This window comes from Anomaloglossus baeobatrachus, unplaced genomic scaffold, assembly GCF_048569485.1.
Source record: "Anomaloglossus baeobatrachus isolate aAnoBae1 unplaced genomic scaffold, aAnoBae1.hap1 Scaffold_2884, whole genome shotgun sequence".
In the NCBI taxonomy this organism is placed as follows: Eukaryota; Metazoa; Chordata; class Amphibia; order Anura; family Aromobatidae; genus Anomaloglossus; species Anomaloglossus baeobatrachus.
Window position 1 is genome coordinate 31,458 of NW_027442341.1, and position 12,394 is coordinate 43,851.

The following is a 12,394-nucleotide window of genomic DNA, read 5'->3' on the forward strand; positions in this document are numbered from 1 at the left end:
AATGGTGCGTTTTGCAGCCGCCGCCCACTGCAATGAATCTGAATAACTCCTCCTTTAGGGCGCAAGCAACTCCCCTCCCCCTTGCAGTCTTTCCAATTCACGATACAAAAAGACGGACAGGACAGGTTGCCTGACTTTCCGTCACTGCCACCCTTTGCCATCCTTACCCGTAGAAAGCCCTTTCATCATCCCCAAACCCTAATCTTTTCCCTTTCCTTCCCAGCCCCCAAACCCTGCCCTCTGTACCTTTCTCACCACCCGCTTCCCTTCTCCTGTCATCCCCCTACCACCCGGGAAAAAAAGAGATTGCCCCCTCCTTCCACTAGCCCACCCTCCCACCCAAAGAACAACTTCTTCTGCGCAGCTTGTTTTCTAGGCAGCAGCGCTATTGTGATGTCATCGGGGGGCATTGTGACAAGCCGCCAGTGTTCCGTCTCTTCATGTTGTGCACTGTTCAAACCGAAAATACATCAACAGGCAGGCTACAGAAAAGCTTACTAACAAAGGTTAGAGAGGGGCTTTCTCAGAGGGCTTTTTACAGTTTGTCTATTCCCAATTAGCCGGTTTAGTATACTTAATGAAAGTACTAATTCTTTCATAGGCCGCCCATTCTTAGTATTTGACGTTCAGGTAACAACAGGTAACTTTATTTGGAGTGGAAGCAGAGAGATAACACCAGATGCCAATTGTAGATCCTCTCACACCTGTGGTCACTGCAGCATCTGACTCCACTTTGTCCAAAAGGGATCTATTCCATTCAATTACACATGATCTAGATTAGACTGACAACAAGATACTGCACGGGACATAGCAGAGTTGGTGAAGTTGAGTGGTGATGAGTTTGCTATTTGGATGAATAAAGCAAGTAAAAAGTGTGTTAGATAAAAATTCATTTCAATTCGCTAATCGGGCTAATATGAATCAGGTGAATCGAGTTCTGCTTTTGGAAACTGGGTTAAGAAGGGGTGCACCGTTCCTGGAGGTACTGCAATACCAGGTCAATGCGTGGAGTGGACAGAGCAAGCTCTTTTTCCATCTCCCTGTTCTAAAAATCCATTTAATATATGGTCCCCAGATAGGGGACGTATCAGATATTAAACTGATAAGAACAGATACTACACTTGATCTTAGCCAAAAGGCCGAGAAGCGATAACCAGAATTGGTTTGGGCCTCGAGTGGCACCCTGGCCTATGCCGGACACATCTTAGGGAGAGAGAGCGAGAGGGAGACAAACCCACGCCTACACAAGACATTTTGTCACCCAAGCCAACCCTTGAAAAGGCTGCTTTGCAGAGCAAAAACAAGAAGAATGGTGCGTTTTGCAGCCGCCGCCCACTGCAATGAATCTGAATAACTCCTCCTTTAGGGCGCAAGCAACTCCCCTCCCCCTTGCAGTCTTTCCAATTCACGATACAAAAAGACGGACAGGACAGGTTGCCTGACTTTCCGTCACTGCCACCCTTTGCCATCCTTACCCGTAGAAAGCCCTTTCATCATCCCCAAACCCTAATCTTTTCCCTTTCCTTCCCAGCCCCCAAACCCTGCCCTCTGTACCTTTCTCACCACCCGCTTCCCTTCTCCTGTCATCCCCCTACCACCCGGGAAAAAAAGAGATTGCCCCCTCCTTCCACTAGCCCACCCTCCCACCCAAAGAACAACTTCTTCTGCGCAGCTTGTTTTCTAGGCAGCAGCGCTATTGTGATGTCATCGGGGGGCATTGTGACAAGCCGCCAGTGTTCCGTCTCTTCATGTTGTGCACTGTTCAAACCGAAAATACATCAACAGGCAGGCTACAGAAAAGCTTACTAACAAAGGTTAGAGAGGGGCTTTCTCAGAGGGCTTTTTACAGTTTGTCTATTCCCAATTAGCCGGTTTAGTATACTTAATGAAAGTACTAATTCTTTCATAGGCCGCCCATTCTTAGTATTTGACGTTCAGGTAACAACAGGTAACTTTATTTGGAGTGGAAGCAGAGAGATAACACCAGATGCCAATTGTAGATCCTCTCACACCTGTGGTCACTGCAGCATCTGACTCCACTTTGTCCAAAAGGGATCTATTCCATTCAATTACACATGATCTAGATTAGACTGACAACAAGATACTGCACGGGACATAGCAGAGTTGGTGAAGTTGAGTGGTGATGAGTTTGCTATTTGGATGAATAAAGCAAGTAAAAAGTGTGTTAGATAAAAATTCATTTCAATTCGCTAATCGGGCTAATATGAATCAGGTGAATCGAGTTCTGCTTTTGGAAACTGGGTTAAGAAGGGGTGCACCGTTCCTGGAGGTACTGCAATACCAGGTCAATGCGTGGAGTGGACAGAGCAAGCTCTTTTTCCATCTCCCTGTTCTAAAAATCCATTTAATATATGGTCCCCAGATAGGGGACGTATCAGATATTAAACTGATAAGAACAGATACTACACTTGATCTTAGCCAAAAGGCCGAGAAGCGATAACCAGAATTGGTTTGGGCCTCGAGTGGCACCCTGGCCTATGCCGGACACATCTTAGGGAGAGAGAGCGAGAGGGAGACAAACCCACGCCTACACAAGACATTTTGTCACCCAAGCCAACCCTTGAAAAGGCTGCTTTGCAGAGCAAAAACAAGAAGAATGGTGCGTTTTGCAGCCGCCGCCCACTGCAATGAATCTGAATAACTCCTCCTTTAGGGCGCAAGCAACTCCCCTCCCCCTTGCAGTCTTTCCAATTCACGATACAAAAAGACGGACAGGACAGGTTGCCTGACTTTCCGTCACTGCCACCCTTTGCCATCCTTACCCGTAGAAAGCCCTTTCATCATCCCCAAACCCTAATCTTTTCCCTTTCCTTCCCAGCTCCCAAACCCTGCCCTCTGTACCTTTCTCACCACCCGCTTCCCTTCTCCTGTCATCCCCCTACCACCCGGGAAAAAAAGAGATTGCCCCCTCCTTCCACTAGCCCACCCTCCCACCCAAAGAACAACTTCTTCTGCGCAGCTTGTTTTCTAGGCAGCAGCGCTATTGTGATGTCATCGGGGGGCATTGTGACAAGCCGCCAGTGTTCCGTCTCTTCATGTTGTGCACTGTTCAAACCGAAAATACATCAACAGGCAGGCTACAGAAAAGCTTACTAACAAAGGTTAGAGAGGGGCTTTCTCAGAGGGCTTTTTACAGTTTGTCTATTCCCAATTAGCCGGTTTAGTATACTTAATGAAAGTACTAATTCTTTCATAGGCCGCCCATTCTTAGTATTTGACGTTCAGGTAACAACAGGTAACTTTATTTGGAGTGGAAGCAGAGAGATAACACCAGATGCCAATTGTAGATCCTCTCACACCTGTGGTCACTGCAGCATCTGACTCCACTTTGTCCAAAAGGGATCTATTCCATTCAATTACACATGATCTAGATTAGACTGACAACAAGATACTGCACGGGACATAGCAGAGTTGGTGAAGTTGAGTGGTGATGAGTTTGCTATTTGGATGAATAAAGCAAGTAAAAAGTGTGTTAGATAAAAATTCATTTCAATTCGCTAATCGGGCTAATATGAATCAGGTGAATCGAGTTCTGCTTTTGGAAACTGGGTTAAGAAGGGGTGCACCGTTCCTGGAGGTACTGCAATACCAGGTCAATGCGTGGAGTGGACAGAGCAAGCTCTTTTTCCATCTCCCTGTTCTAAAAATCCATTTAATATATGGTCCCCAGATAGGGGACGTATCAGATATTAAACTGATAAGAACAGATACTACACTTGATCTTAGCCAAAAGGCCGAGAAGCGATAACCAGAATTGGTTTGGGCCTCGAGTGGCACCCTGGCCTATGCCGGACACATCTTAGGGAGAGAGAGCGAGAGGGAGACAAACCCACGCCTACACAAGACATTTTGTCACCCAAGCCAACCCTTGAAAAGGCTGCTTTGCAGAGCAAAAACAAGAAGAATGGTGCGTTTTGCAGCCGCCGCCCACTGCAATGAATCTGAATAACTCCTCCTTTAGGGCGCAAGCAACTCCCCTCCCCCTTGCAGTCTTTCCAATTCACGATACAAAAAGACGGACAGGACAGGTTGCCTGACTTTCCGTCACTGCCACCCTTTGCCATCCTTACCCGTAGAAAGCCCTTTCATCATCCCCAAACCCTAATCTTTTCCCTTTCCTTCCCAGCCCCCAAACCCTGCCCTCTGTACCTTTCTCACCACCCGCTTCCCTTCTCCTGTCATCCCCCTACCACCCGGGAAAAAAAGAGATTGCCCCCTCCTTCCACTAGCCCACCCTCCCACCCAAAGAACAACTTCTTCTGCGCAGCTTGTTTTCTAGGCAGCAGCGCTATTGTGATGTCATCGGGGGGCATTGTGACAAGCCGCCAGTGTTCCGTCTCTTCATGTTGTGCACTGTTCAAACCGAAAATACATCAACAGGCAGGCTACAGAAAAGCTTACTAACAAAGGTTAGAGAGGGGCTTTCTCAGAGGGCTTTTTACAGTTTGTCTATTCCCAATTAGCCGGTTTAGTATACTTAATGAAAGTACTAATTCTTTCATAGGCCGCCCATTCTTAGTATTTGACGTTCAGGTAACAACAGGTAACTTTATTTGGAGTGGAAGCAGAGAGATAACACCAGATGCCAATTGTAGATCCTCTCACACCTGTGGTCACTGCAGCATCTGACTCCACTTTGTCCAAAAGGGATCTATTCCATTCAATTACACATGATCTAGATTAGACTGACAACAAGATACTGCACGGGACATAGCAGAGTTGGTGAAGTTGAGTGGTGATGAGTTTGCTATTTGGATGAATAAAGCAAGTAAAAAGTGTGTTAGATAAAAATTCATTTCAATTCGCTAATCGGGCTAATATGAATCAGGTGAATCGAGTTCTGCTTTTGGAAACTGGGTTAAGAAGGGGTGCACCGTTCCTGGAGGTACTGCAATACCAGGTCAATGCGTGGAGTGGACAGAGCAAGCTCTTTTTCCATCTCCCTGTTCTAAAAATCCATTTAATATATGGTCCCCAGATAGGGGACGTATCAGATATTAAACTGATAAGAACAGATACTACACTTGATCTTAGCCAAAAGGCCGAGAAGCGATAACCAGAATTGGTTTGGGCCTCGAGTGGCACCCTGGCCTATGCCGGACACATCTTAGGGAGAGAGAGCGAGAGGGAGACAAACCCACGCCTACACAAGACATTTTGTCACCCAAGCCAACCCTTGAAAAGGCTGCTTTGCAGAGCAAAAACAAGAAGAATGGTGCGTTTTGCAGCCGCCGCCCACTGCAATGAATCTGAATAACTCCTCCTTTAGGGCGCAAGCAACTCCCCTCCCCCTTGCAGTCTTTCCAATTCACGATACAAAAAGACGGACAGGACAGGTTGCCTGACTTTCCGTCACTGCCACCCTTTGCCATCCTTACCCGTAGAAAGCCCTTTCATCATCCCCAAACCCTAATCTTTTCCCTTTCCTTCCCAGCCCCCAAACCCTGCCCTCTGTACCTTTCTCACCACCCGCTTCCCTTCTCCTGTCATCCCCCTACCACCCGGGAAAAAAAGAGATTGCCCCCTCCTTCCACTAGCCCACCCTCCCACCCAAAGAACAACTTCTTCTGCGCAGCTTGTTTTCTAGGCAGCAGCGCTATTGTGATGTCATCGGGGGGCATTGTGACAAGCCGCCAGTGTTCCGTCTCTTCATGTTGTGCACTGTTCAAACCGAAAATACATCAACAGGCAGGCTACAGAAAAGCTTACTAACAAAGGTTAGAGAGGGGCTTTCTCAGAGGGCTTTTTACAGTTTGTCTATTCCCAATTAGCCGGTTTAGTATACTTAATGAAAGTACTAATTCTTTCATAGGCCGCCCATTCTTAGTATTTGACGTTCAGGTAACAACAGGTAACTTTATTTGGAGTGGAAGCAGAGAGATAACACCAGATGCCAATTGTAGATCCTCTCACACCTGTGGTCACTGCAGCATCTGACTCCACTTTGTCCAAAAGGGATCTATTCCATTCAATTACACATGATCTAGATTAGACTGACAACAAGATACTGCACGGGACATAGCAGAGTTGGTGAAGTTGAGTGGTGATGAGTTTGCTATTTGGATGAATAAAGCAAGTAAAAAGTGTGTTAGATAAAAATTCATTTCAATTCGCTAATCGAGCTAATATGAATCAGGTGAATCGAGTTCTGCTTTTGGAAACTGGGTTAAGAAGGGGTGCACCGTTCCTGGAGGTACTGCAATACCAGGTCAATGCGTGGAGTGGACAGAGCAAGCTCTTTTTCCATCTCCCTGTTCTAAAAATCCATTTAATATATGGTCCCCAGATAGGGGACGTATCAGATATTAAACTGATAAGAACAGATACTACACTTGATCTTAGCCAAAAGGCCGAGAAGCGATAACCAGAATTGGTTTGGGCCTCGAGTGGCACCCTGGCCTATGCCGGACACATCTTAGGGAGAGAGAGCGAGAGGGAGACAAACCCACGCCTACACAAGACATTTTGTCACCCAAGCCAACCCTTGAAAAGGCTGCTTTGCAGAGCAAAAACAAGAAGAATGGTGCGTTTTGCAGCCGCCGCCCACTGCAATGAATCTGAATAACTCCTCCTTTAGGGCGCAAGCAACTCCCCTCCCCCTTGCAGTCTTTCCAATTCACGATACAAAAAGACGGACAGGACAGGTTGCCTGACTTTCCGTCACTGCCACCCTTTGCCATCCTTACCCGTAGAAAGCCCTTTCATCATCCCCAAACCCTAATCTTTTCCCTTTCCTTCCCAGCCCCCAAACCCTGCCCTCTGTACCTTTCTCACCACCCGCTTCCCTTCTCCTGTCATCCCCCTACCACCCGGGAAAAAAAGAGATTGCCCCCTCCTTCCACTAGCCCACCCTCCCACCCAAAGAACAACTTCTTCTGCGCAGCTTGTTTTCTAGGCAGCAGCGCTATTGTGATGTCATCGGGGGGCATTGTGACAAGCCGCCAGTGTTCCGTCTCTTCATGTTGTGCACTGTTCAAACCGAAAATACATCAACAGGCAGGCTACAGAAAAGCTTACTAACAAAGGTTAGAGAGGGGCTTTCTCAGAGGGCTTTTTACAGTTTGTCTATTCCCAATTAGCCGGTTTAGTATACTTAATGAAAGTACTAATTCTTTCATAGGCCGCCCATTCTTAGTATTTGACGTTCAGGTAACAACAGGTAACTTTATTTGGAGTGGAAGCAGAGAGATAACACCAGATGCCAATTGTAGATCCTCTCACACCTGTGGTCACTGCAGCATCTGACTCCACTTTGTCCAAAAGGGATCTATTCCATTCAATTACACATGATCTAGATTAGACTGACAACAAGATACTGCACGGGACATAGCAGAGTTGGTGAAGTTGAGTGGTGATGAGTTTGCTATTTGGATGAATAAAGCAAGTAAAAAGTGTGTTAGATAAAAATTCATTTCAATTCGCTAATCGGGCTAATATGAATCAGGTGAATCGAGTTCTGCTTTTGGAAACTGGGTTAAGAAGGGGTGCACCGTTCCTGGAGGTACTGCAATACCAGGTCAATGCGTGGAGTGGACAGAGCAAGCTCTTTTTCCATCTCCCTGTTCTAAAAATCCATTTAATATATGGTCCCCAGATAGGGGACGTATCAGATATTAAACTGATAAGAACAGATACTACACTTGATCTTAGCCAAAAGGCCGAGAAGCGATAACCAGAATTGGTTTGGGCCTCGAGTGGCACCCTGGCCTATGCCGGACACATCTTAGGGAGAGAGAGCGAGAGGGAGACAAACCCACGCCTACACAAGACATTTTGTCACCCAAGCCAACCCTTGAAAAGGCTGCTTTGCAGAGCAAAAACAAGAAGAATGGTGCGTTTTGCAGCCGCCGCCCACTGCAATGAATCTGAATAACTCCTCCTTTAGGGCGCAAGCAACTCCCCTCCCCCTTGCAGTCTTTCCAATTCACGATACAAAAAGACGGACAGGACAGGTTGCCTGACTTTCCGTCACTGCCACCCTTTGCCATCCTTACCCGTAGAAAGCCCTTTCATCATCCCCAAACCCTAATCTTTTCCCTTTCCTTCCCAGCCCCCAAACCCTGCCCTCTGTACCTTTCTCACCACCCGCTTCCCTTCTCCTGTCATCCCCCTACCACCCGGGAAAAAAAGAGATTGCCCCCTCCTTCCACTAGCCCACCCTCCCACCCAAAGAACAACTTCTTCTGCGCAGCTTGTTTTCTAGGCAGCAGCGCTATTGTGATGTCATCGGGGGGCATTGTGACAAGCCGCCAGTGTTCCGTCTCTTCATGTTGTGCACTGTTCAAACCGAAAATACATCAACAGGCAGGCTACAGAAAAGCTTACTAACAAAGGTTAGAGAGGGGCTTTCTCAGAGGGCTTTTTACAGTTTGTCTATTCCCAATTAGCCGGTTTAGTATACTTAATGAAAGTACTAATTCTTTCATAGGCCGCCCATTCTTAGTATTTGACGTTCAGGTAACAACAGGTAACTTTATTTGGAGTGGAAGCAGAGAGATAACACCAGATGCCAATTGTAGATCCTCTCACACCTGTGGTCACTGCAGCATCTGACTCCACTTTGTCCAAAAGGGATCTATTCCATTCAATTACACATGATCTAGATTAGACTGACAACAAGATACTGCACGGGACATAGCAGAGTTGGTGAAGTTGAGTGGTGATGAGTTTGCTATTTGGATGAATAAAGCAAGTAAAAAGTGTGTTAGATAAAAATTCATTTCAATTCGCTAATCGGGCTAATATGAATCAGGTGAATCGAGTTCTGCTTTTGGAAACTGGGTTAAGAAGGGGTGCACCGTTCCTGGAGGTACTGCAATACCAGGTCAATGCGTGGAGTGGACAGAGCAAGCTCTTTTTCCATCTCCCTGTTCTAAAAATCCATTTAATATATGGTCCCCAGATAGGGGACGTATCAGATATTAAACTGATAAGAACAGATACTACACTTGATCTTAGCCAAAAGGCCGAGAAGCGATAACCAGAATTGGTTTGGGCCTCGAGTGGCACCCTGGCCTATGCCGGACACATCTTAGGGAGAGAGAGCGAGAGGGAGACAAACCCACGCCTACACAAGACATTTTGTCACCCAAGCCAACCCTTGAAAAGGCTGCTTTGCAGAGCAAAAACAAGAAGAATGGTGCGTTTTGCAGCCGCCGCCCACTGCAATGAATCTGAATAACTCCTCCTTTAGGGTGCAAGCAACTCCCCTCCCCCTTGCAGTCTTTCCAATTCACGATACAAAAAGACGGACAGGACAGGTTGCCTGACTTTCCGTCACTGCCACCCTTTGCCATCCTTACCCGTAGAAAGCCCTTTCATCATCCCCAAACCCTAATCTTTTCCCTTTCCTTCCCAGCCCCCAAACCCTGCCCTCTGTACCTTTCTCACCACCCGCTTCCCTTCTCCTGTCATCCCCCTACCACCCGGGAAAAAAAGAGATTGCCCCCTCCTTCCACTAGCCCACCCTCCCACCCAAAGAACAACTTCTTCTGCGCAGCTTGTTTTCTAGGCAGCAGCGCTATTGTGATGTCATCGGGGGGCATTGTGACAAGCCGCCAGTGTTCCGTCTCTTCATGTTGTGCACTGTTCAAACCGAAAATACATCAACAGGCAGGCTACAGAAAAGCTTACTAACAAAGGTTAGAGAGGGGCTTTCTCAGAGGGCTTTTTACAGTTTGTCTATTCCCAATTAGCCGGTTTAGTATACTTAATGAAAGTACTAATTCTTTCATAGGCCGCCCATTCTTAGTATTTGACGTTCAGGTAACAACAGGTAACTTTATTTGGAGTGGAAGCAGAGAGATAACACCAGATGCCAATTGTAGATCCTCTCACACCTGTGGTCACTGCAGCATCTGACTCCACTTTGTCCAAAAGGGATCTATTCCATTCAATTACACATGATCTAGATTAGACTGACAACAAGATACTGCACGGGACATAGCAGAGTTGGTGAAGTTGAGTGGTGATGAGTTTGCTATTTGGATGAATAAAGCAAGTAAAAAGTGTGTTAGATAAAAATTCATTTCAATTCGCTAATCGGGCTAATATGAATCAGGTGAATCGAGTTCTGCTTTTGGAAACTGGGTTAAGAAGGGGTGCACCGTTCCTGGAGGTACTGCAATACCAGGTCAATGCGTGGAGTGGACAGAGCAAGCTCTTTTTCCATCTCCCTGTTCTAAAAATCCATTTAATATATGGTCCCCAGATAGGGGACGTATCAGATATTAAACTGATAAGAACAGATACTACACTTGATCTTAGCCAAAAGGCCGAGAAGCGATAACCAGAATTGGTTTGGGCCTCGAGTGGCACCCTGGCCTATGCCGGACACATCTTAGGGAGAGAGAGCGAGAGGGAGACAAACCCACGCCTACACAAGACATTTTGTCACCCAAGCCAACCCTTGAAAAGGCTGCTTTGCAGAGCAAAAACAAGAAGAATGGTGCGTTTTGCAGCCGCCGCCCACTGCAATGAATCTGAATAACTCCTCCTTTAGGGCGCAAGCAACTCCCCTCCCCCTTGCAGTCTTTCCAATTCACGATACAAAAAGACGGACAGGACAGGTTGCCTGACTTTCCGTCACTGCCACCCTTTGCCATCCTTACCCGTAGAAAGCCCTTTCATCATCCCCAAACCCTAATCTTTTCCCTTTCCTTCCCAGCCCCCAAACCCTGCCCTCTGTACCTTTCTCACCACCCGCTTCCCTTCTCCTGTCATCCCCCTACCACCCGGGAAAAAAAGAGATTGCCCCCTCCTTCCACTAGCCCACCCTCCCACCCAAAGAACAACTTCTTCTGCGCAGCTTGTTTTCTAGGCAGCAGCGCTATTGTGATGTCATCGGGGGGCATTGTGACAAGCCGCCAGTGTTCCGTCTCTTCATGTTGTGCACTGTTCAAACCGAAAATACATCAACAGGCAGGCTACAGAAAAGCTTACTAACAAAGGTTAGAGAGGGGCTTTCTCAGAGGGCTTTTTACAGTTTGTCTATTCCCAATTAGCCGGTTTAGTATACTTAATGAAAGTACTAATTCTTTCATAGGCCGCCCATTCTTAGTATTTGACGTTCAGGTAACAACAGGTAACTTTATTTGGAGTGGAAGCAGAGAGATAACACCAGATGCCAATTGTAGATCCTCTCACACCTGTGGTCACTGCAGCATCTGACTCCACTTTGTCCAAAAGGGATCTATTCCATTCAATTACACATGATCTAGATTAGACTGACAACAAGATACTGCACGGGACATAGCAGAGTTGGTGAAGTTGAGTGGTGATGAGTTTGCTATTTGGATGAATAAAGCAAGTAAAAAGTGTGTTAGATAAAAATTCATTTCAATTCGCTAATCGGGCTAATATGAATCAGGTGAATCGAGTTCTGCTTTTGGAAACTGGGTTAAGAAGGGGTGCACCGTTCCTGGAGGTACTGCAATACCAGGTCAATGCGTGGAGTGGACAGAGCAAGCTCTTTTTCCATCTCCCTGTTCTAAAAATCCATTTAATATATGGTCCCCAGATAGGGGACGTATCAGATATTAAACTGATAAGAACAGATACTACACTTGATCTTAGCCAAAAGGCCGAGAAGCGATAACCAGAATTGGTTTGGGCCTCGAGTGGCACCCTGGCCTATGCCGGACACATCTTAGGGAGAGAGAGCGAGAGGGAGACAAACCCACGCCTACACAAGACATTTTGTCACCCAAGCCAACCCTTGAAAAGGCTGCTTTGCAGAGCAAAAACAAGAAGAATGGTGCGTTTTGCAGCCGCCGCCCACTGCAATGAATCTGAATAACTCCTCCTTTAGGGCGCAAGCAACTCCCCTCCCCCTTGCAGTCTTTCCAATTCACGATACAAAAAGACGGACAGGACAGGTTGCCTGACTTTCCGTCACTGCCACCCTTTGCCATCCTTACCCGTAGAAAGCCCTTTCATCATCCCCAAACCCTAATCTTTTCCCTTTCCTTCCCAGCCCCCAAACCCTGCCCTCTGTACCTTTCTCACCACCCGCTTCCCTTCTCCTGTCATCCCCCTACCACCCGGGAAAAAAAGAGATTGCCCCCTCCTTCCACTAGCCCACCCTCCCACCCAAAGAACAACTTCTTCTGCGCAGCTTGTTTTCTAGGCAGCAGCGCTATTGTGATGTCATCGGGGGGCATTGTGACAAGCCGCCAGTGTTCCGTCTCTTCATGTTGTGCACTGTTCAAACCGAAAATACATCAACAGGCAGGCTACAGAAAAGCTTACTAACAAAGGTTAGAGAGGGGCTTTCTCAGAGGGCTTTTTACAGTTTGTCTATTCCCAATTAGCCGGTTTAGTATACTTAATGAAAGTACTAATTCTTTCATAGGCCGCCCATTCTTAGTATTTG

General features: G+C 46.8%; 9 non-coding genes across 9 annotated transcripts; all 9 read right to left on the reverse strand.

The window, feature by feature from the left end:
* Positions 1 to 960: 960 nt before the first annotated feature.
* On the reverse strand, positions 961 to 1,151 carry LOC142266636 (U2 spliceosomal RNA). The gene has a single exon (XR_012732681.1). It is a non-coding gene; the product is annotated as a U2 spliceosomal RNA (small nuclear RNA).
* Positions 1,152 to 2,268: 1,117 nt separating this feature from the next.
* LOC142266637 (U2 spliceosomal RNA) lies at positions 2,269 to 2,459 on the reverse strand. The gene has a single exon (XR_012732682.1). It is a non-coding gene; the product is annotated as a U2 spliceosomal RNA (small nuclear RNA).
* A 1,117-nt stretch (positions 2,460 to 3,576) lies between these two features.
* Positions 3,577 to 3,767, reverse strand: LOC142266638 (U2 spliceosomal RNA). The gene has a single exon (XR_012732683.1). It is a non-coding gene; the product is annotated as a U2 spliceosomal RNA (small nuclear RNA).
* Positions 3,768 to 4,884: 1,117 nt separating this feature from the next.
* Positions 4,885 to 5,075, reverse strand: LOC142266639 (U2 spliceosomal RNA). The gene has a single exon (XR_012732684.1). It is a non-coding gene; the product is annotated as a U2 spliceosomal RNA (small nuclear RNA).
* Positions 5,076 to 6,192: 1,117 nt separating this feature from the next.
* Positions 6,193 to 6,383, reverse strand: LOC142266640 (U2 spliceosomal RNA). The gene has a single exon (XR_012732685.1). It is a non-coding gene; the product is annotated as a U2 spliceosomal RNA (small nuclear RNA).
* Positions 6,384 to 7,500: 1,117 nt separating this feature from the next.
* Positions 7,501 to 7,691, reverse strand: LOC142266641 (U2 spliceosomal RNA). Its single transcript, XR_012732686.1, has one exon. It is a non-coding gene; the product is annotated as a U2 spliceosomal RNA (small nuclear RNA).
* Positions 7,692 to 8,808: 1,117 nt separating this feature from the next.
* Positions 8,809 to 8,999, reverse strand: LOC142266642 (U2 spliceosomal RNA). The gene has a single exon (XR_012732687.1). It is a non-coding gene; the product is annotated as a U2 spliceosomal RNA (small nuclear RNA).
* Positions 9,000 to 10,116: 1,117 nt separating this feature from the next.
* On the reverse strand, positions 10,117 to 10,307 carry LOC142266644 (U2 spliceosomal RNA). The gene has a single exon (XR_012732688.1). It is a non-coding gene; the product is annotated as a U2 spliceosomal RNA (small nuclear RNA).
* Positions 10,308 to 11,424: 1,117 nt separating this feature from the next.
* On the reverse strand, positions 11,425 to 11,615 carry LOC142266645 (U2 spliceosomal RNA). The gene has a single exon (XR_012732689.1). It is a non-coding gene; the product is annotated as a U2 spliceosomal RNA (small nuclear RNA).
* Between the last annotated feature and the right edge of the window lie 779 nt (positions 11,616 to 12,394).